General features: G+C 40.9%; 1 protein-coding gene and 1 non-coding gene across 11 annotated transcripts in view; both read right to left on the bottom strand.

Annotated features, from left to right (window-relative positions):
• FOXP1 (forkhead box P1) overlaps positions 1-23,151 on the bottom strand; it is a 598,922-nt gene that overhangs the window by 363,853 nt on the left and 211,918 nt on the right. For 9 of the 10 annotated variants that reach the window (XM_057554352.1, XM_057554353.1, XM_057554350.1 and 6 more), the window contains one exon: positions 15,116-15,211. The exons of the other annotated variant lie outside the window; for it this stretch is intronic. The gene's annotated coding sequence lies outside the window, so the exon portion shown is untranslated. The remainder of the gene's footprint in view (positions 1-15,115; positions 15,212-23,151) is intronic. 10 annotated transcript variants of the gene reach the window in all.
• On the bottom strand, positions 10,296-10,368 carry TRNAG-GCC (transfer RNA glycine (anticodon GCC)). Its single transcript has one exon. It is a non-coding gene; the product is annotated as a tRNA-Gly (tRNA).

Genomic DNA, 23,151 nt, shown 5'->3' with positions numbered 1-23,151 from the left:
TTTCATTTACTTTTTTCGTAACCCCAGGCAATTTAACATAGCTAACCTCTTTGATCTGCAGTTTACTTATCTGAGACACGAAGGTAATAAGAGTAGCTATTTCAAAGTATTCATAAGGATTTAGTAAGTTAGTGCTAGCATATTACAGTAGTAGCTGACAAACAGTAAAAACGTGATAAATGTTCAGATTATAATTATTAAACAAGACTTCTGGGATTTCTAGTTCTGCTCTGACATATTCCTTGAAGCTTTTCTTACTACCCACTAATATAGAGATGGCATCTGCCACCGTTTATAGCTTGACTAAACTCAAAGGACAAAAAAACACTGGAAAAATAACAGAACGTAGCCTACTCTAAAGCTTAAAAGGAACTCTAACTCAAATTCCTTTTTGTGTGTGCCCATATCCTGATTTTTTGAAACTTCATTTTTCCAACAGTGAAATGACTCAGGTACTACTGAAACCTTGTTTGAAACCTTTGAGGGGAAAAGCAGTGGACTAACGAATTAAAATAGCTGAACCTTAAACCAACATCTAAGAATTATCTATTTTAAATGGCTTTGCTTCCCTGTTTCGGGGGTGAGGGGTAGGTTTGGAATTTTTTTCTAACGTACGTTTTTAAATCTTAATAAGACGTTTATTTTAATCAAACAGATTGAACACAAGCCTGGGTCCACCACGCTACAGTTTCCAAACCTATCTGTGTCAACACTCAGGGACGTAGGGCTCTTTAAGAAGCGGGCTCTTTATTAGGTCATGACTAGGATTCTGTTTGGAGGCACTTTCTGTATACGTGAGAAAGAAGTGCAGATACAAACAGTCAGTTCCAGGCACAATCAAGGCTCCCCAGTCTGGGGGCTATCCATGCTCCTGTCAACCATTTGTGCGAGCCCAACCAAAATCCCTCTGGCTTTGGCACTGCTGACATATACCAGGGCCCACAATGCTCCTGGGCCCTACCTCCTTCACAGCTTTATCTTAAGGACACGAGTGTTTAATTTACAATGAGGAAAGAATAACTTTGCTGGATGTTCCCCCAGCTTTGAAATTTTCAAACCTTGAGAATGGATGAAACTGAAATTTTTAAGATTTTTTTTTTTGGGTTCTTTCTCTTTTTTTTTTCCTACTCTTTTTTCTTTTTGCAAATTAGCTGCATTTTCAAAACCTGCCACCCACAAACAGTCTGAAACACTGAAGTGTCTGCTCTGTTTCTATCAACAGACATTATTTGGAATCACTTAAAAGGACAAATAATATGTCCACTAATCAGCCAAACAGCTAGAGTAGACATCTTTGGTTCATCTGAATGCTCAGATGTCTCTTCCATGCTCCTAAAGTCAGACCAAACAAGAATCCTATTTGGCTGGCTTTGGCACTGGTTTCAGATTAGGGCAAGCATCTCAAACCAAGTCATCTCCAAGGGAATCACTTAGGGTTAACTAAGATCGTAGGAAATTAATTTCACAAATACAAGACTTGATCTATTCCAACTACCACATACATCAATTAACTAACCTATAAGCCTTGGTTTTCTAATCTCAAGATTTATTTTTAACCGGATCAAAGAAAAGACTTGGGGATGTGAGGAAGCAACTTTTTTTATTTTATAAATTATACCAGAATGATCAAAACCTGGTTTCCTACCTGAATTAAAAAGAAGATGTCTTTACCTCTGTGGACCACTGTCCTCTGTCCAGTTCTAACTCCCTTTTTCTCGACATGAACATATGTTTCCCTTAAAATTACTTCTTTTTTCCTACCCTGGTGTTATGCAAGATCCCTGCTTATTTTGGCGATGGAGACAAAATAAGAAGAGCCACCCAGAGTTCTCCATTCCAAAGGGAGGAGCTTCCCAAGAAAAGCAAAGTTGTGCTGTTGTATTTCCTTTCAGCACTGCTGAAGAGCAAGAGGCATTCTTCAGAGCGGAAATCAGGACAAATGAGGGGGCTGCTTCTGAAATACCTATTAGAACCATGAATGGCAGGTGTAGGCAGGGACCATCTAAAGGTTCATGATCACTTAGTGCTTGTAAAAAAAAAAAAAAAGGAATTGGCAAGAAAAAAAAATATAAGAAGTGAGGTGGTTAAGTACACCCAACATGCAGTAAGAAAAGACACCTTTCAAACAAAAAATATGAGACAAAGAGATGCCTTTTATTTCAGAGAGAGCCCAGGAAAATCCAAACTCTCAGATGGAGAAGGCGAACCTTGCCTTTATCTCTACTCTCAAAATCCTCACAAAAATGGCCATCAGACCTAGGTGAAAGGCTGTGAAATTAAGGAGGAGCCAGCATGCTCCTACAAGAAAAACAAAGAGAGCCTTGCATATAGGATATTGGTTTCAATGAGGAAGGGTGGACGCCAAAAACAGTATAAGAATTAAGTGCTCACATAATAGATCACTGTTTGAGTGAGGTGCTCCTGCAGATGCTGGAGTGACCTAAGCCTCACACTTGGAAAGGTTGTGTGACTGGAGCCATGATATATAAAGTAAGACCCAAGCGCCAAAGTTCTGATTGAGCCAAGCAAACGTGGCTGTTTTTGTTGGGTGGAAGAGGCTTTTTTTTTTTTTTTCCACGGAGCAAAGAATATTACGGTAAACATCTGCTAACCATGACCACAGAAGGGGTGGTTGTTTTCATCCAGGGTCATTTTAAAGGAATAAATGTAATTAATAAAACCACCGAGTCATAGTACCCAACCTTCCAATAAGGCTGCTTGCTTCTGCCCACAGACCTATTTATTAAAGAAGCACTTAATTGAGAAAGTTCCCTGACATTGCCATTAAGACTTCTTGGGGACCACTGATGTGGGGTAAGAATATTCTCTCTTAAGGGATACTTGAAAATACAACTGGGACTTCCCTGGCGGTCCAGTGGTTAAGACTCCGTGCTTCCAGTGTAGCGGGTATGGGTTCGATCCCTGCTAGGGGAACTAAGATTCCACATGCCACACGGCACAGCCAAAAAAACAAGACAACTGGACTTCACTTCTTATCTCATTCCTTAGGGAGTTGTTTTCCAGAAGGTCCTCTATTGGCAAATTATTATTATAATACATGTATTATTTAGGTATCTGAAGCCCCATTAAAAGAAAGAAATTAATGTTCCAATGGGTTTACCTCACACATAAAAGTCCCCGAGGACGTCTCTCTGTCAAACTATGTCTTTTGAAAATGACTAAAAATTCATATACTCCAGAATGGTTTGGGTTTTTAAAAATTCCTTATTTGGTTCGTTCTTTTGGAAGGAATGGGGAGGTAGGGAAACTGAATTATTCAGGCTGACTGTCATTCAAATCTGTCAAACTGGAGCTCAAAACATCACTTTACCTTTGAACAACCAGCCACAAGCCCCTCCAAAATGAGCGTCACCTATAATTATTACTAAATGTTCCCAATTAAGAGAAAATAATCAAATTCATAAAAACCCAACTTCCATTTTGAGTTAAGCAAAGTTCTGCTTTATCTACAAAGTCAGAGGGTCTTCTAGCCTTAAAAAAGCCAGTTTTGCATAAACTAGATGCTTTCACTGAATCAAGTTAAAGAACTAAGGTTTCCTATTTCTGACCTATGGTCACCTCAATATGACCAATCAACAAGATACTAAGTTCACTGAGTGTAAAAAACATTTTCTCCTTCTAGCTCTACTTCCCATGGAACTAGAACACAGCGATTCATAACAGTCAGACTTCAGTAAGCTTATTGAAAAAATAAATATTAACTTCATCAGCCCCACTTACTCTCATGGTTGCAGTATCGGACAGGGTCCCTGCTGTTGGACCGGCTCTAGGAGTAGCCTGGGAGCGTGGGATGGGAGACTGTCAGTGTTCCAACTTTTCCACCAATCCGTGTTCAACAAATACCTATTCAGCACCTCCTAGGTGCCCGTTACAGAGTTCAGTGTGTGTGTGCACGCGCGTGCACATGTAGGTGTGTGCGAAAGCAGGGAGGGAGTGAAGGGTGACGTGCTGTCTTCTGAATGCTACTGACACCTCATAGAACTGTTAGGGGAAACTAACACAAATTTCAGGGTTCACTGAATCTGGAAAATTATTCTTGTGTTTACTTGTTTGTTCATTTTCCGCAAGGCTCAGCGCTCTGTGCTAAGAAGGAAGGCAGGCAGAGATGGAGATGGAGTAAGCAAGCAAGGTTTTGATACTCCAACTGCCCTTAAGTGATGAGGAGCCATTCAACAAGAAAGAGAAAGGACTACAAAGGCCCAATCGTATTTAATAACTGCCAATGCCTTCAGCTGTGAAAGAGAGCAAGCCTTAATGTAACCCACTAATTCCACCCCCCAACACAGTCAAGACTCATTTCCACAAGTAAGTCCAGTAACAGAGGCCACTGTGGTCAGAACTGGAATATAACCATGTGTCGTGTCGTTACACTAAATTATGCTTAAATAAAAATGCAATGCATCCATCCTATTTGTGTAATAGAGGGATTAAATCAGCTATAATTTTCAAGCTTTAAAAGAAAATTCCAAGCTTTTAAGTCTATTCCTAGTGAAAGATAATGTGACAAATGTCATAATAAAAAAATAACTTAGGGGCTTCCCTGGTGGCGCAGTGGTTGAGAATCTGCCTGCCAATGCAGGGGACACGGGTTCGAGCCCTGGTCTGGGAAGATCCCGCATGCCGCGGAGCAACTGGGCCCGTGAGCCACAAATTACTGAGCCTGCGCGTCTGGAGCCTGTGCTCCGCAACAGGAGAGGCCGCGATAGTGAGAGGCCTGCGCACCGCGATGAAGAGTGGTCCCCACTTGCCACAACTAGAGAAAGCCCTCGCACAGAAACAAAGACCCAACACAGCAATCAATGAATCAATCAATAAATAAGAATGTGAATTTCTAAAAAAAAAAAAAAAAAAAAAAAAATAACTTAGGAGGAAATAATTCTTTATCCTTTTAAAATTTTCCTTATGAAATGCATCATTTTACCCTAATGCATTTCAACATACTTATCCCTAAATGTAAATTTGTTTTGATAAAATGAAGAGCATTTTAATCCAAATTGCACAGTGATGCTTCTACACTGATCTGTTATAACTTAGTAATCAGAGTTAACAGACTGCCTAATTAACCAAGTCATCATTTGCCAAGATCCAAATATGGGATGAATTGTGGGCCAAGGAGAAAATATGATGGACATGAAAATTATTAATTCAGGGAAGCATTAAAAAGCATGTGGAGTTAAAGTTCTTTGCTAAATCTTACCATCGTTAATATCCTTAATTTTTATAATAGAAGTAATATGTGAAAATAAAAAAATATATTACATTCAGGGTATATGGAAAAACATTTTTGGATCAACTAGTTATTAGTCACTGATACAATAAATTACTTTTTTAAGCCTTTGACAACCTATGGGGTAAAAATCACAGACACCCTCTGACAGTAAGTAACATCCATTAAGTGCTTCCTAGGCGCCACCATCAAGATCAGTGTTTCATATGGGTCAGTATGTTTATTCTCCATATAAACCCTAACCCTTGGGAAGGTACTATGTTTATCTTCAGGTAACATTCAAAAACTGAAGTTCAGAATATTTTCTTTTTACCCACAAGAATGTATGAATAAACAAACAATATCCGATCCTTTCAAAATTCTTAGAGAAGTGTTATTAGAAATTCTATAATTTAACTCACCAAAACTTTACCCATGGAAGCTTTATTTGTTCATTTGTTATGTACTTATTAGTAGGAGAAAGGCAATCGGGGTAACTTGAAAAATGCCACGTGGCTAGCCTGGACAGAAATCCTTCATCAGCAGCTATTTCCCATCAGTAACGTCACTGGTATGGCCTAAAAGACATGTATATTTTAACTGGGCTAAGATAGTTTATAAGCCGTTTTCCCTAGGTAATTCAAATCCAAGTCCAAATGTAGGGTTTAATTCTAGAAGAGACAGTAAGTCCACCAATCTGATCATTTTTCCCTTGGCTACTTGCTAACTCCTATTCATCCTTAGGGGTCCCAGCCAGATCTCACTGCTTCTGGGAGGGCTTCCCATCTCCCACCTCCAGTGCCTCCTCCCCAACCTCATATACACCTGTACAATCTATCAGTATTCCTGTAGCTTCTCTATCACTGTATTATAATCGACCTTTCTGTCTACCTTGTAGATGTAAGTATGTTGATATCAAAGACCTTGCTTTAGGACCTACGACAGTGACAGATGGTTGGCGGATGGCTGGACAGAAGGACAGATAGAAGGAGTACAGCAATGAATGAAGCCCAGGCTCCTTGAGGACAGAGGCATGGTAGTATTTTTGAGGCAAAACCCACTTCATCGATGTAAACGTCACTGGAGATGTCCAAGTATTAGGCACAGAACTTAATGGGGAACATCTCAGATGACACTCAATCCTGGATAGCTGGGCTCTATGATATTCAAAGGTTCCTGCCAACTCTGTAATCCTATATCTTTACTGTGCATCAAGTACAGTGCCTTTCTGAGCGATCCTGGATCCTGGACCAGGAAAAAAGATAGTTATAAAGGACATGATTGGGACAACTGGATGAAATTTGAATAGGGACTGAGGTTTGGACTATATTTTATTAATATTGTATCAATATTACCTCATTGTACTGTGGTTATGTAAGAGAATGTCCTTGTTCCTAGAGAAAAAAAAAGCCTGATTTATTTAGGAATAAAAGGGTATGACATCTGCAATCAACTCTCAAATGGTTTTGAAAATAATTATGCATAAGTATAGATATATGTGTGTATGTGTATTATATAGGTAGATCGATAAGAAATGATAAAGCCAAGGAGCAAAATGTTGAATCTAAGCAAAGGGTTCCTTTTGGGGAGTTCCTTGACTATTCTTGCAACTTCTCCGTAAGTTTGAAATTATTACAAAATTAAAAGGTGCCTGTGCTTCAAAAAAAAAAAAAAAAAAAGTACAGTGCCTTATAGGATATATATGCGCACTCTACCTTCCTAGAACTCTGTGCCTTTCTTCTGTAACCAGCACCCCTTTCACCCACTTTCCATTGTCTTGTGCAGGTCAAAGGTCACTCACCTCTCTTGAGACGAGCATGTGACCCACGCCAGGCTACCCACTGCTTCACACCTCCCCCCCCACCCAGCCTTGCTCCAACCCCAGGAACTGTTTCAGTGATAGGCACATGGCACACAAGGGACCAGTCACAGAACCAGGAAGATCCAAATTCTATGAGAGCTGCTAGAACTTATAAACAAAGATTCCTTTCTGCTGGAGTTGCTACAGAAGCAGAGTGATGAATGATTATATCGCAACGAACTGGTCAACAACTCCATGAATGAATCCAACACAGAGCATTGCACGAGACTTGAGACCAAGACTTAACAGCGTGATCGGAACCCCCCACTCCAGATGCTCCTGAAGCTCATTCTACCAGCCAACTTTTCAGCATCATGAGCCAATTAATTCCTCTTTATGCCTAAACTGGTCCCAAGTCACCCAAGAGACCTAACAAATGGTGGGCTCAGTATTTGAAGGCACAGACACATTAAAAATGGTCTGCTGTTTGTGTTAACAAGGAGATACAGACAATTCCAATCCCTGGAGTAAAAACTGCTTATTCGTTGGTCTTTTGCAACTGGCTTTTCTATATTTTTTTCAAGCCTGATATTTTACTATGTTTTTAAAAACCTATTATCTGTTATTTCTGAATGTCAAAGTCCTTGGCATACAGCTTATGAATCTGGAATTCCATTGACCAAGTAACCAAAGATCTTCTAACTTTGCTACCCAGTGTTACCTGTAAGTACCCAGATCTTCATTTTGGTAAATAAAAAGCCTTGCAGGTGAACGTATCTCAAGAACTAAACCTGCTTGCTGGGAAAATGCCCCAGGTACAGGACTGCTGCTTTGGGAAGGGGACCCCCTCACCTGCCACACTTTTCGACACAGGTGATTGAGCGGAACAGATCAATCGTTGAGTAGTCAGAGGCTAACACGAACTAAAATGAGGGCTGCAGAGATGAGGTTAATTAGAATAATGTACCAGAGAAAAATGACTCAAAGATCTAGAGAAAACGTCTTAACAGGCACGTCCAACTAGAGACCGAAGAACGCCAATTAAGTGGCTGTCCTTGTTCTGAATCACATCGGGACTTACTTTTATTTCCCAAAGCTCTTGTACTAGCAAAAAGAATTAAAGCATTTGAAAAAGGCTACTAAGATCAAACAGAGCTGGCTAGATGGCACTGAAGTATAAAGTCTCAACACGCAGCGTACAAGCAGCCCCAGAGTGGAAAATGTATGTTCAAACAAAACCATGCTTGCAAATCAACACCCTAGGAAGATGCGTACATGGTGAAAACAATATGGTGCAGTGGTTAGGCACCAGAGGAAGAGTGGTTTGAAGAGTGGTTTGAATCCCAGCTCTACTTCTAATGAGCAGAGAAGTGTGAGGGAATCATTTCACCTCACTGGGCCTCAGTTTCCTCACCTGTAAAATGGACTTTTTAGAATCATACCCATCTCATAGAGTTTTTGTGAGCTAATATGTAAACTCCCACTAAAGGCAGCTATTACAGGGTAGACTTTTCACAACTAGAGTGTTTCTCTTCACTGCTGGTTTTGGGAATTGCTCAGGATTAGGTTTTTCATAGGTTTTAAAAATTCTACTCTTCTCTCTCATTACTTGCAAGGGAGAAGGGGGAAACTACACACACAAGGATTGGTGGTAACATGAAATGCAAGTTCTTCTAGGCATATACAACCATAGAAAACCATATGCATGCTTTTCTAGTAGAATTTTTTAAAAAATTATCATGTTTACGAAGTGGGCTGGAAGTGAAGGAATGGATTTGTGTCACCGGTAACAAATGATCTGGGACAGAAACGGACAAAGACTAGGCACGGCCTCTCTTGATGTGAACACCCAGGGTAAAGGTTGACTGATGCTCCGTTAAGAAGTGGCAATGAGAGATTCAAGCCCCAGCGCATCATAACCAGACTCACCTGGCCCTGAGAGGCGCACTGAATGCAGCAACATTTCGAAACATCAGAGAAAACCCCTTGGAACGTTCCTAATCTTTCCCGCTGATGCTCAGGCATCAGGATATTGAGAAGACGGCTGCATGGGTGGTGATCCAGGTTGTCAGGCTTCCCGTGTAAACGACACGAATCAAGTCTCGCATTACACGGATCTGTTTCCCCTTTCGTGATTATTGTTTTCGTTTCTGAAATGGTATTTGGAGACAGGGGTGTTGCATGTTTTTTATAGATGGAAAAAAAGCTGGGTCTTTGCCACTCCGAGGGCTGTTATGAGTCTAATAAAGGTTTTTCCTGAATCGTTTGCTTCACTTAACTCCTGCTCATTGAACTTCAGCTTTTTTGCTTCTGAAAAGGACATTAGGAACCAAATTTGATGCCCTAAACTGTATTTTACTCATGCTTTTTATTAAGCTTACAGGCTACAAATTATAGATCAACAAAAATTAATGGCTTTTATTTTTTGAATGAATGAATTAATTTATTTACTTTATTTATTTATTTTTGGCTGTGTTGGGTCTTTGTTGCTGCGCGCGGGCTTTCTCTAGTTGTGGAGAGCAGGGGCTACTCTTCATAGCGGTGCATGGGCTTCTCACTGCAGTGGCTTCTCTTGTTGCGGAGCACGGGCTCTAGGCATGCGGGCTTCAGTAGTTGTGGCTCGCGGGCTCTAGAGCGCAGGCTCAGTAGTTGTGGCGCACGGGCTTAGTTGCTCCGCGGCATGTGGGATCTTCCCAGGCCAGGGCTCGAACCCGTGTCCCCTGCATTGGCAGGCGGATTCTTAACCACTGCGCCATCAGGGAAGCCCCTAATGGCTCTTTTAATTTCTTAGATAACCCTAGCTCTTCCATAAATCATGTCAATGAGAGTATGTGACTTGATATAGTTCATCTTTTACCACCAAAAGCTGTGGGATAGAGAGAGAGACAAATCCCTCTCTGTGCTTGGGCTTTCACACAGCAAATGCACAACGAACGGCACAGTTCAACCAGGCCCCACCTAACACAATGTAGCAACCATAACAGACCCTCTACCTTAAGCAGGTGAAAGAAATAAAAACTCACAATGAAAGATATTTATATCTACCTCCTTTCAATCCATACACACTTGAATTTTCTTTCAAAAAAGAGATACGTAAATTTTCAGGACCAATATATCAAGGGTACAATTTTTTAAAAATATTTATTTATTTATTTATTTGGCCGCACTGGGTCTTTAGTTGCAACATGCGGGATCTTTGTTGCCGCCTGTGGGATCTTCTTTTTTTTTTTTTTTTTTTTTTAGTTGTGGCATGCATGCGGGATCTAGCTCCTTGACCAAGGATCGAACCCGGGCCCCCTGCATTGGCAGTGCAGAGTCCTAACCGCTGGACCACCAGGGAAGTCCCCAATTTTTTTAAAATTAGAATTTCCAGGCAACTTAAGACATGGTCTATTGTGAGGCAGGAGATCAAATGAGCTCTGATTACTTAAGGATGAAACATCTCCCCAGCCAGGCGGCGTAAGGACAGTGCAGGACCTTGAACTCCAAATTCCCAAGGTGTTTTTGCATGTGGGTTGGGCTCCAAACACTGAGCCATCCCAGCATTTGAGGTTTATCACTGGCCTTATCTGAAACAGATCCCTCACATCCAACACTCAACATGCTAACAACAAATATAAAACAGGTCATCCCACTCTTCGCTCATTTTCCACTTCTTAAAGGTAATTCCGTGCATGAGATGAGCGAACCTAATAGGGAATCCAGGCTCTTCGCCATCTTTGCCCCCTTTAAAGTGAAGATCACAAGAAAGTGCGTTATGGGTTTTGTCAGTGTGGTCCCCAATACCCTTTTGTTGATCTTCCTGAATCAAGAGTATCGTTATTCTGTTCCAGATCCTGTGCAAAGCACCGTACACGTAGCATCTCATTTAACCCTTGCACGAACACTACGAGCTTATTTAGGTCATGCTATTTCCCCTGCCTCAGGTAAGTAAACTGAGGACCAAAGAGAGAAAGTCATTTGTCCAAGAACAAACAGCCAGGGAATGAGAGTGCTGGGATTTGGGCTTGGAATCCAACATCCTTAATTAACTTATACCACCCACCATAAGCTTTAGAACCAAAAGGCAAATGATTCTGTCTTCATGGGGAAGGTGATGATGTATAACCCTTTCCGGATGGGACACAGAGAGTATCAAAGACTTGTACAAGGTAGAGAGGAAGCTTTCCAGAGGAAAACCCAAGGGCAGGATTCTATTCCTATAATATAGGTGATGTGTATGGTTTTATTTCTTTTCTTACTCTCTCACCCAGATACAGTCCTCTTAGTACCATGAAATATAGAAATTCACAGGGAAATCCCAAATATCCTCTGACTGCTTCAACAAATACTGACTGCCAGCCTGCCTACTATTCACTGGGCACTGCCAGCCATGAGGAAGCAACAACACTGATTCAGACAGATCTGCCTCTTGCTTATTACCTGGTTAACAGGTATATTCAGAAAGTGACAGAAGCCGTAGTAAGTGAAACAGACAAGAGGCTTGGGTGGCTAAGAGTTAAAAAGGGAAAGAGGGAAATCATCTTTAATGGGGGTAGTCAGGGAAGCCCACCCCAAGAAGGTGATATTTGAACTGAATAATGAAGGATGAGAAGGGGTTAGCTCTGTGAAGCACAAAAATTGTTCCAGGCAGAGAATCGCATGGTCCAGAGGCAAGCAAGATTTTAAGGCATCTGAGCACAGTAACAGTGTCTAAATAAAATATTTGAAACCACAGAGCAAAAATTTAGTTTCCAAGAGTCTCGTGAAAAAGTAAGAGCCACTCCTTCAAGCCACTACTTCCAAGGAGTCGACTAATCAACAGACAGTCATGGTCAAGTGGTCGCCAACGTGTCTCAATCTTTGGGACACGTCGCCAACTGGGGCCGTCCACGAGCACAGCTGACGATCTCTGCCACAGTCACGCGGCAGCTTCTCTGTGCATACGACACTGTTCTTTGAGGGCCAGTCCCAAGAAGACGTGTGGGGACCAGGGGCTGCTTTGCAGACTCAGCACAGAGGCAGGGACCGGGATGAGGCCGGGCAAGACCGACCTCATGTAGCATCAGCCTGCATGAGTGAAACCCTACTGAGTTTCAGATTATCATCAGCAATACCAACCTGAAAGCAGTCAGTGAATTCTGCTTGCTAGGCAGGCCCATTGTCTGAGTAAGTAAAAAAAACGGAATAAAGAAAGAACTGCTTGCCTCTCAGGGGAAAGCGTCAAAATGGGACCCAGAGATCTAAGTCCTGTTAGCCGGGCTGTCCAGCTGTATACGTGGCTGCAGAGTCCTTGAAGACGGGCATCAAAGACACCTCCCAGGGCTTTACTTAAACTTCCAACAGCATACCAGGCGAGAAGCAATGGATTGTGAAATATACATTGTCTACCAGTAAAGTAATGACCAGTGAACCAGCCAGAGGATAGTAAAAACTCCTCAAAGACGGGGATTTCCAGCACATCACCCAGGGTGCACGGCACAATGCTGACATGTATTACCTACCAGGAACCGCGCTAAGCTCTTTACAAGCATTATCTCAGTAATTCTTTATAGGAATCTAGCTCCTATTTGTATCCCCATTTCCCAGATGAGGAGGTCATGGCCCAGAAAGGTTAAGTAACTTACGCAGGGTCACTCAACCAGCAAATGGAAAAGGTAGAATGTGAATCTAGGCTGATTTAACTTCAATGCAGACACTCTTACCCACATTGCTATCCTACATCTACAGCAGGCATTCAAGAAGTGTCTGTGAATGCATCGGCTACCATGTTTCATGAGCATCTATCACAGGCTGGTATAGGCAGAGACTATATTATGAAGTAAAGGGAAGTCTCTTCTGCGGGATGGTAATTTTCATAAGAATAAAGTACAGGCCAATCTGGAACAGAGAAACTGCACAGGAGTGGCTCACTTGTCTCCTCCACCCTCCAAAGTAAGCTTTCAGCAGACATACGGGGAAGAGCAAAGCAGAGATGCAGATTAGACAGCACTGTCCAGTCTCTGAGGGACAGTTCAAAGCCATCAGTGGCAGCCCTCACACATACTGGGAACAACACAGTTGGGTGCGGGCCTGTATGTCCTAGGACCTCACGCTAGTACTCAGGCTTTAACAAAATCTCCCATCCAGAGGAGAGAAAATCCATTCGAAAATTTGGGAGTTTAAATTTTGGTTGATGGTTCTCATGAGACAGAAATTTCTTTCTCAGATTTGCCATGGCACTTCTAGTAAGAATATTATGGTCCTAAAATATTTACTGAGATATGTATCTCCACTGAGAATTGAATAAGCTGAAATTCAAACATGTAAAATTCCAATAAGACGTTATACACACAAATCAATCGAAGAAAGAAGGCATTCATCAAAATAAATAAAAATTAGACATGGAAGAAAACCTGATAGCATGATTTCATATAAGTAACCACAATTGCTGCTCAATAACCATACACTTTTTCTTCCTTACTACTAGAACCTGGAATTTATCTGGGACAACAAATTTCTCAAGTCTAAGGATCCAATTCCCAGATGCCCTTATATTAGGGGTGGATAAAGGATGTAAATAGAAGCCACTGAGGAAGACTTCAGGGAAAGTTCTTTAAAGAGGACTTCCTCAGCTGGGAGAACTACTCTTTTTGTTCCTTGTACTTTCGCCTCTTCCTTTCAGGATGTAGAAGCAGTGGCTGGAGAGCCAGCAGCCATAATGTGACCTTGAAAATGAAGCAACACCTAAACAGGCAAGCAGAGCATAAAGACAGAAAGCACAAATTGCTCTCCCCCAGACATCTTTTATGAGAGAACACACAACTAATTTTTTTAAACTCACATAGGTGCATCTCTGTTACTGGAAAACAATTCTGAAATGATATAAAGACATGAAAACATATCTAAAGACTACCCTACTATTTTTTGTCAGAAAAAACAAACAAACTAGGAATTCATGAATTGAGATTCTGATTACCCCTCTATTCACCAAGCTGTTTGTTTAAGTATGACTTTCCTTAATTAGTACCACTAGCCCAGGGAAGCATATTTGCTGAACCTGTCTCTATGTTTTGACATGCAAGGCTTGTGAATTTCAAACACACTTGTAGACATCCAAAGCATTATTATTTATTAGGGCCTATTTTAAAGGTGGAAGATCTGAAAACACTCTAGGAATCTGATGATTAAAGGAAATTTAATAGTTCTGTATTGGCATTTGATCTTTAGCCTGCCATAATCTATCTGTATTGCCCTTCATCCGTATTTGATACCAAAGAGGCATTTCAACAGCTTGTCCATCAACTGTAAAATAGAAGGAACGCACAGCCGAACCACATGACTTAGAAAATAAAAGAGCTTTCCCTCACACTCATTTAGCTCATGAAAACCCAATGTGATTACAAGGGTGAAAGAGGTATATTCCACTAGGTGAACCATAATAATGGTATACGGCATCCATCACATTTGTAAGGAGTTTCGAAATTTTCAAAGTGCTTCCCTGTACATCATATCTTGTTTCATCCTTACAACTACAGTCTACTCCTATCTCAGTAGAAAGGGCATTATTTTTAATTCCCATTTCTTCTTGATAAATGGTTTGCTCAATATCAGAGGGACTGCTACCTGGTGAGGTATCCTGAATCCAGGTCATCTGTCCCCCTTTGATGCATTAGATCAGGGTCCACAAACTATGGCCTTTAGGCCACGTATGGCCCACGACCTGTTTTTGCAACTAAAGTTTTATCGGATGCAGTCACGCCCATTTGTTTACGTATAGTCTATGGCTACTTTTGCGCTACATCAGCAGAGTTGACTAGTTACAAAAGAGACTCTATGGTCCATGAAGTTAACAATATTTACCATCTGGCCCTTTAGAGACAAAGTTTGCCAACCCTTCATTAGATCACCCTTCCACAGATATGATCCAAGTTACAAATCCTGCTCCGAAAAGCCATAAAGCTATCGTGGAAGGCAATAAACCTCTTCCTGCTGGCTTTGGAACTCATGCTTGATAATGGGGCATTCCATTATCTTCTGAGGGATTACTATATCCAGTATCGTGTCACCTGCAAAGGTGGATGGCAATTTTTAATCGGTACACAATATAAGTGTTGTTTGCCACTCACCCTGAACTTTTAACGTGTCTCACAGCCATAAAAAGTCTGGAGGTCACTGGTTGGGGGCATGCATAATGCCACAGGACTGCAACACACAGAGAGACACTGAAAGCAAAAAGAACAGAAGAGGTTAAGCGAAGCGGCAAACTGTGTTGCCTCAAAAGTAACACATTCACGTAAGCCTTAGGTCTTCCTTATTGACACAGTGCTTTTTACATTCAATATATAATCATGTATCTGTGTATCTATTTTGTCCTTTCCCTTCTAGAATCAGCATTCCATGTAGCTCATAATTTGAGTTCAGCGTTATAGAATTATAGTACAAAGATGTTACAGAGCCAAGTAAAACTGCTACTCTTGAAGCCACTGTCATTCACTTAGGAAGTGTGGTTCCTTTAACTTCCAACATTTCTTACTTTTGAGGATAACTTCTAGGAATTACAATGTTATCTCATTCTGAGAAATATGGGTAAGATGATCCCTGAGTCCCAGTGAAGATTTTCCTTTGGGTTTTGGTCTTCAGTCTCTCTCAATGCATTCAGTACAAGCGACCGGAGGAAATATACACGCAAACGTGTACGCACACGCACACACACACACATCATCACCTTATTAAAAAAAAAAAAAAAAAAAGACAAGCTATCTCACCTGCCAGGCAAACACAACATCTTACTCCCCAAAGGTTACAGTTCTTTTTCCATTGCGTTTCAAATGCAGAAGGAGGCTGTGAAACAGCCCCCTCGTGCAAACAGTCAGCCTGTGCATGTGCTCATGTGTGCTGAGGCTATGCGTTTTCACGGCTTAGTTGGGTTACGAGTATTTACCAAATCTAAGGCCAAGTAAGCTGAAGTTGCTGACAGACAAGTCAGCTCGTCCTCAAGCAGTTTCAGGAAGTTTTTGTGAATAGCAGTCAGTAGCAAGGTTTTACATGCCAGGCCTTTTGATCCTTGAGATGATAATGACACCTGTACAGCCCTGAAGATGACAGAAGGGACCCGCTGTGAGACAGGGAAATGGAACTACAGGATGAACAAAAAGCATGACCTCTTCCCTGTGTGTGTGTTGTTCCCTTGCAAAAGTAAACTCAGACAACACTCCATGAGTGTACGTGTATTCTAAGCTAATCAGACAGAGAAGTTGAAACCAAAAAGGAGATGTATGAAGTTTTATGATTTGAATAGTCGTGTATCTCCGGAAACTACACGGGCTGTCTGTCTACCAGGGCTCAGCAGAGTGTTAAGTGGGTGCCTTTTCTTGATAGGAGATAAACTCAGGACAGATGGGTCCACACTCTGTTTTCTAGGTATCAGGTATCGATGTGAGTGTAAACTGTTTGTCAAATACATTACGGCCTAAGAATCGTCATTCCTACATGAGTTTAACATGCTGTGTTAGCGTTATTCTCCTTCAAAAAGGCAGCTTAAGAGCACGATAGGAATGCATCAAAAATATTTTTCCAGGTAATTTCAGTTGGCAAAGTTCAAACTTAATTGGTGACCTCATTAATGAGCAACTGCCACCACAAGAAAGAGGCCCCTTGTCATGGACTTATCAGAGCAATGAGATAACGAAGTTAATTATATTGTTTCCAATGGATTTACACTGGCTTCCTTTCAGAGTCTACATTTTCCAAACATTCGTTCTGACACTCCATGTGTATGCTCCTCTTCAGAACCCTATCAGCTGTGGGCTCCTCCAGGAAATGTCGGCAGATCACAGCCCTCACATCAGGCCAAAGCGATCGGAAAACTTTTCTACCCTTTATTATCTACTTGTAAAATGTTATAAGCCTGTAAACTAGTTAATTTATGAGCCGTGTTAATAATTTGCCCACACTTGATCGCAGGTTTCGCAAACACTGGTTTCCAGGGATGTGGGAGGATAATTTGTAGGTCCGGCATCTCTCCTAAGGGGGCACTAACTAATTTGACACAGTAACATGACATTGATGGTGGGACACACTAATGACCACACTCCAGGACGTGGCCGTCAGCCTGTCGTTCCAGTGAAAAGCCAGCTTGCCTTCGCCGCTGCTCGGTACACGATGCTCAACTAATTATTCAGACAGCGACATTAATGAGAGCCCTCGTGTTTATTTTCAACATACTAACCAGCGCTTAGCTTCCATTTGTCGGATATGGTCACTGATTAAACTGTGGCTCATGAATAGTAAATCTGAACTCGAATACAACAAAGGAGTACCCGAGAAAAAATGAGGAACAACTGATTGGAAAACCACCCTTGTCAACTTGTTTTCAGTCTCAAATTTCGTCAAGGACAAAGTGACAGGTGGTAGGAAATGCTGTGAATACCAAGAAAAGTGAAAGGGATATTTTTAATCACCTATGGCCATATACAATCTTGACTCTTGACCAAAGCCACAGGATCACCTTAAGGTCAAGAGGAACTTATATCTCAAATAAACTTCACCAACTTTATGGTACTGAATGAAGATTTCTTTTGAAGCTAGTTTTTCCATGGAATGACCAAAAGGTTTGTTTGCTTTAGTGTGCTTTTTCAATCTCACAAAAGTTTGATCTTTGACGAGATTGTCTCAAATATGATCTTCACAAACATCACTGAACGCAACTGTGTTTTTTCCAAATCTATTGCAAATCTGTACTACTGAGGGTCTTTTTAAAAATTTCTTTAACATCCTCTTATATGTCTTGTTTCTAGTCTGCTAAACCTTGCAATCAAGTTCTTTCTACTTTAAATTAAATTTCTATTTTGGTATGATAAATTTTGTCCTTCATTTAATGGTGATTATAATCCTAAAATATTCATATAATCATAATTTAAAATGAATAACTTAAAAAAGGTGTGCTTAGATCCATGAGAGGTATTAAAAAATTGAAAATGGTCCTGATGTGGTTCATTGTTAAGAGGTGCACTTTGAATCAAATAACAATGGTAGTATTTCAACAAACGTCCTATCTGCCCTCGTGGATAAAAATTCCACTCAATACTGTGTATGACTTCTGCTTTTACAGAAGAGCAAAATAAATCTGAGTCCACGTAGACCACTTTGGGAATGAAAATGTCACTGAATGCAACATTTCTTAAGTATGTATCTCTAAACTTACTCTATGATAGATCTGTGATTTTAGAATGCCAAAGTATGTAAACGGCACACAACATGTGGGAAGCAGATTCAGATCACAGGCTAATTTTTTAAATATATTTAAACAAGTATACAGATTAATTGTCTCTACCCAGCATTACTGTCTCCAAATGTTATTTACATGGGTAACTGTTAAAGACAGGTTCTCAGATTATTGGCATCTCTGTGCCGTTTATGCCTGGGAAGCGTGTATTCTCCATAATAACCCGAGAAGATGTGGTCAGTCTGGGGCAGAGACTCGCTAAATGTTCATCAGATCTCTTCCTTCTTCCTGGGCGTACACAGCTGGGATGTATTTCCAGTTAGGTGGGTCCTTGCGGCTGAGTTATATGGCCAAACAGATGGAAGTCGGTATGTTACTTTCATCCTGACCCAGAAGCCTCTGACCCAACCCTAATGCCCTCTCTCTTCCCTTGGTTGTGAGCTCAGAGGTCCAGGGCAGAACTCCAAGTCCTACAAGATGGTGGAGTCACTGGGTGGAATGAGCCAAGGTCCCTGAAATACCACGTGGAGCAGACCACCACACTTGTTCCCCACCAGCCACCAGACGGAGGTGCCTCACAAGTACACCTGCACTAAGTTAAGCCTCTGAGACTCAGGAATGTTGACTACATTTGCCAGTTTGTATCTCTTACCCAAATACACAGACCTTTCTGATTTCAACCTGGTTCCAAACTTATACTTGAATTTCGGAAACACCATACAGAAATTTGCAAATTTGGAAAAATCCCTGAAGATACGTTATACTTGTGATTGTTTGCTCCTCTAATTAACCTAAGGGTAGAAAGAAGAAAGGGAACAGGCAGCTAATGTGTTCCCAAAACATGTCAGGTGTATCTTTCCTTACTTTATCTTCACATGGCCCTGGGAGGCGGTCCAATTCCCATTTTATGGATGGCAACACTGAGCCTCTAAGGAGTGAAATATGAGCCGACCCCAGGGAATGTAGATCCAGTGGACATTTTCTTAGTTGACTGCCTCTTGGCTTTTAATACCCAAATTTTACAGGAAATGCTTATTTCTAAGTCAAACGTTTTTGGTTGTTGCTTAGAAAAGAAAAAAGTCCATGACATGCTCTAAAATGTAATACAACATTTTCAATTAAAAGCATGAGGAGAAAGTGTCAAGTTACAATACAATCGGTAGAATGTCAGAAACTTCTGTAGAGGTTTTGAAAAGCCAGCAACAAAGGGGATGTGTCGCAGATGTTCCTGGTGATTAAAAAAAAAAAAAAAAAAAAAAGCCACATTTCAAAAAAAAAAAACAATGCATGTTGAGAGCATATTAATTGTTGAGAAATCAATGTTTTAGACATTTTTACATTCTTAATGCAATGGTTGTTAACTATATATAAGGCGTTTTACTATACTTTGGTCATATTTTAGAACAAGGGCTGGCAACCTTTTTCTGTAAACGGCCAGACAGTGAATATTTTAGATGCTGCAGCTTTTGCAGCTGTTAAGTTCTCTGTGGCAACTATTCCACTCTGCCACTGCAGCAGGAAAGCGACTAAAGGGGATAAGTAAACAAATGGGCGCTGTGTTATGATAAAACTTTATTTACAAAAACAGGTAGTGAGCTGGATTTGGCCCCAGGGCCATAATTTGCCAACTTTTTTTTTTTTTTTTAATTTCATCCCTCCCCCCCATTTTTTGAAAGTATAATTGACTTATTATATTAGTTTCGGGTGTACAACAGCATAGTGATTCGATATTTTTATATGTTACAAAATGATCACCACCATCATTTGCTACCTTCTGCCTTAGCAAATTGATTGGGGGTTTAACATACTGACACATAACACATTATGATTTCTCATGTGTTAAATAATGGGAAATAGTAACACTGTAATGAAAAGAAAAAGCTGATTTTTTCTCAGCCAGCAAAATCAAGTCCCTGTCTTAAGGTAATGGAGGCAACAGTCACCTTAAAGTGACCTTATAATAAATACTTCTTAAAAAAAAAAAAAAGTAAAGCAAAATAAATAATTTGTAGATTTAAAATGTCACTGGAGGAGTGAATGTCGGAAGCAAAAAATGACAACGTCTAGAAGTTTCAAAATCAGGTACAAAGCCTCCCCACATTAGAACCAAACAGCTTTCTTGGATTTGGAGGACGTTCTTTATCAACCAATTTCAGAGTGGGAGCTATGTGTCCAAAGATAGAATATGCCAGAAGAAACGCATCAAATATATTCTCCCGTCATTCTCCCAAGAATGTAAAGTTGTTGTAACAAGGTTTTAGTTCACTTTTTTGGGGCGGGCGGTAAAGCTCACAGACGTAATACAGACAGAGAAATGCTTTTTTTAAAAAAAATCTCAGTTCCCCATTCATGTTTTATTACAACAGTGAAGTACACAAGATGGTTTGAGACATAAAATGGATAAATTGTATGAATTTGTTTTACCTAAAATGTCAATCCCAACAGAAAAAAAAAGCAAGTCGGTGATAGCCCAGTCTGACAAAGGAATATTTTGGAGCCGTTAAAAATAGTTCCAGGAATAGGGAAATGTGTACAGACGCTTGTTTACGATGTGACGTGAAATAAGCAAGATAGAAACATCATAGCTAAAGTACACTCTTAAACACAGGCATCAAAAAAGAAGAAAAGAAAAAGAAAATGGACAGAGTTTGCCTTGGAGGAAATGGGATTAGCTGCTATTTTTCTTTACAAACTTTTTGTATTTTTGATTTCCTAAAACAAAGCAATTTCTCAAATATCGGTTATAGAATCTGAAAAAGCCATCGGAACTTCAAAAAGAAGAAGACATTCGTTGTACATTTACTGACACTCGTTTATTAATGGCTTTTGATTGCCTCTTTTTCAGAACAGGAGTGTCTTGAGAGCAGAGATTCGTGTCATCTCTCATATCCCAAACATGGTGCTATAGCATCTCATGCACTCAATTAACATTCCTTGAAGCAACTGAAATAGTTCACCTTACTTTTAAAAAGTCCTCTTAATGAGATTCTATAAATAAATTAAATTTTTATACTTTAAGCCTTCAAAAACAAAACAATTTTGTTGAAAGCGTTTGATCGCTTGTAGATTATAGCTGTAAATCAGTTGCCTGATGCAAAAATTGCACTTTCTCTCCTCTTTCCTTTTCCCATGATGGCACACAATAACTTTGTCTTTCAGTAACTTAAAACAATTCTGAGTCATCGGCTCCTTAAAAACAAAATACATCTTGTTCAAGGAAGCTTGCCATTTCATAAATATTTACCCCAATGCACTACGCTGCTTTGAAGCAGGGATGGTGAGCTCCCGATTGACAAGTAACTTCTGAGCAGAAAGAGGGAGGAGACCTCTCATGTCAGCGAGGAAAAGGGTGTTACGCTGTCTCTACGTTCACTCTCTGCTGTGGAGGCTCTTCCCCACCAGCCAAAAAGCACACGACAAAGGCAGTCATCATTCATCACTGTTTTCTTTCTCTCGGTCAATCTCTGTCTCAGACACACACACACACACACACACACGCACGCATACTCACCCTGCACTCACCCTCTCACTCCCCGCTTGCATACTTTCAATGGCTCCCAAGTACTCTCAGGGAAAGAGATCAAAACCTGCACTTGGCCCTTAAAAGGCCACTGGCGATCTCTCCAGCCTCCAGCTCAACTACACATCTCCGCTGGCCCTGCTCAGCTTCTCACTGGGCCTCTGTACTGAGCTAAAAGGATAGAGGAAGGAAGACTGAGGACAAGATGAAGGTTCCGGCTTCCTTCTTGAGAACCACCGTGGTCAAGAAGACAGTGGGGAAGAAACATCTTTTTAAAAAAAAAAAATAGGCATCGTCAACACTTTATTAATATGTTTTCCTCCACTTAATGTATCATGAAAAATTTCCCATGGTATCTTCTGGATAGAAATAAACTGAGATGAGTACACAAAAAACTTAAGCCTTAAAAGCAACTTCAGTTTTCTCCTTAACACACAACCATTCGCCCAAGGGTTGTCTGCAAGCCCACAACAATGACAAGTGGGAGAGATTTTGTTGGTTCTCACCACCAGGAAACTCTTTTCTCCAAACTTGTCCACTCCAGGGGGAAAAGAGAAAGGGAGAGTCAACTGCAGAACACAGCGAGGTCCCACCATGGGAAAGCCAATCTGTGTGCAGTCACACTCGCACTCAGGGCAGAATATTCCATCTTACAGTGGAACACGTGCAAGCCACAGCTGGCTCATCAACAAATCACCCTGCCTAACCCCACAGGAAGATGGGCTTTCAGTTGGGAATGAAATGAAAGACATCTGCCTCATGACATGCAAAAATCAAGGCCCCCTGAGGACTATCGCTCTTCCTGATTTCTGGGGGAACAAGGGTGTTTATTAATGAGCAGCTACAAAAAGAGGAGGCGCTATGCTTCATTGTGATCAAACCTCAGTGGCCCAAACCACAGTAACATATTGTATGGGACTATCACATGATAACTAATGCCATCTCATTTTCCTCTTCCTGGGCACACAGGAAGATTATGTTGCCCTGTTTTCCTGACTCTTAGGTTGGGACCATGTGTCTGATTTCTGGTCCATGGGATGGCAGCAGAAGCAAGGTGCACCACTTCCAAGCCTGACCAAAAAATCAACTGCGCTCCCTGTTCTTCATCCCCCGAGACCGTGGAGACCCCATGTTCTCGTGGCAAATACAGGATCGAGAAGGTTCCATGGGCACATACAGACATGAAGGGAGCATGACATACACCTTTATTATGTTAAGCTACCAAAATTTGCAGGTTGTTGGTCACAGCAGCTAGCACAACACATCCTGACTAATAAACTTTACACCTCATTACAGTCTTCATTAGGATTTCCTTGAATACATACTGATTTTTGGCTTAGTCTCCACCATGGGACCATGTCTTGATGTTCTGTGTATCCCCTTTTAGAAAAGACCTACCACCATGTCTTCCGATAAAT

This window comes from Balaenoptera acutorostrata, chromosome 10, assembly GCF_949987535.1.
Source record: "Balaenoptera acutorostrata chromosome 10, mBalAcu1.1, whole genome shotgun sequence".
Taxonomy (NCBI): Eukaryota; Metazoa; Chordata; class Mammalia; order Artiodactyla; family Balaenopteridae; genus Balaenoptera; species Balaenoptera acutorostrata.
This window is presented reverse-complemented; position numbering and strand designations above follow the sequence as displayed.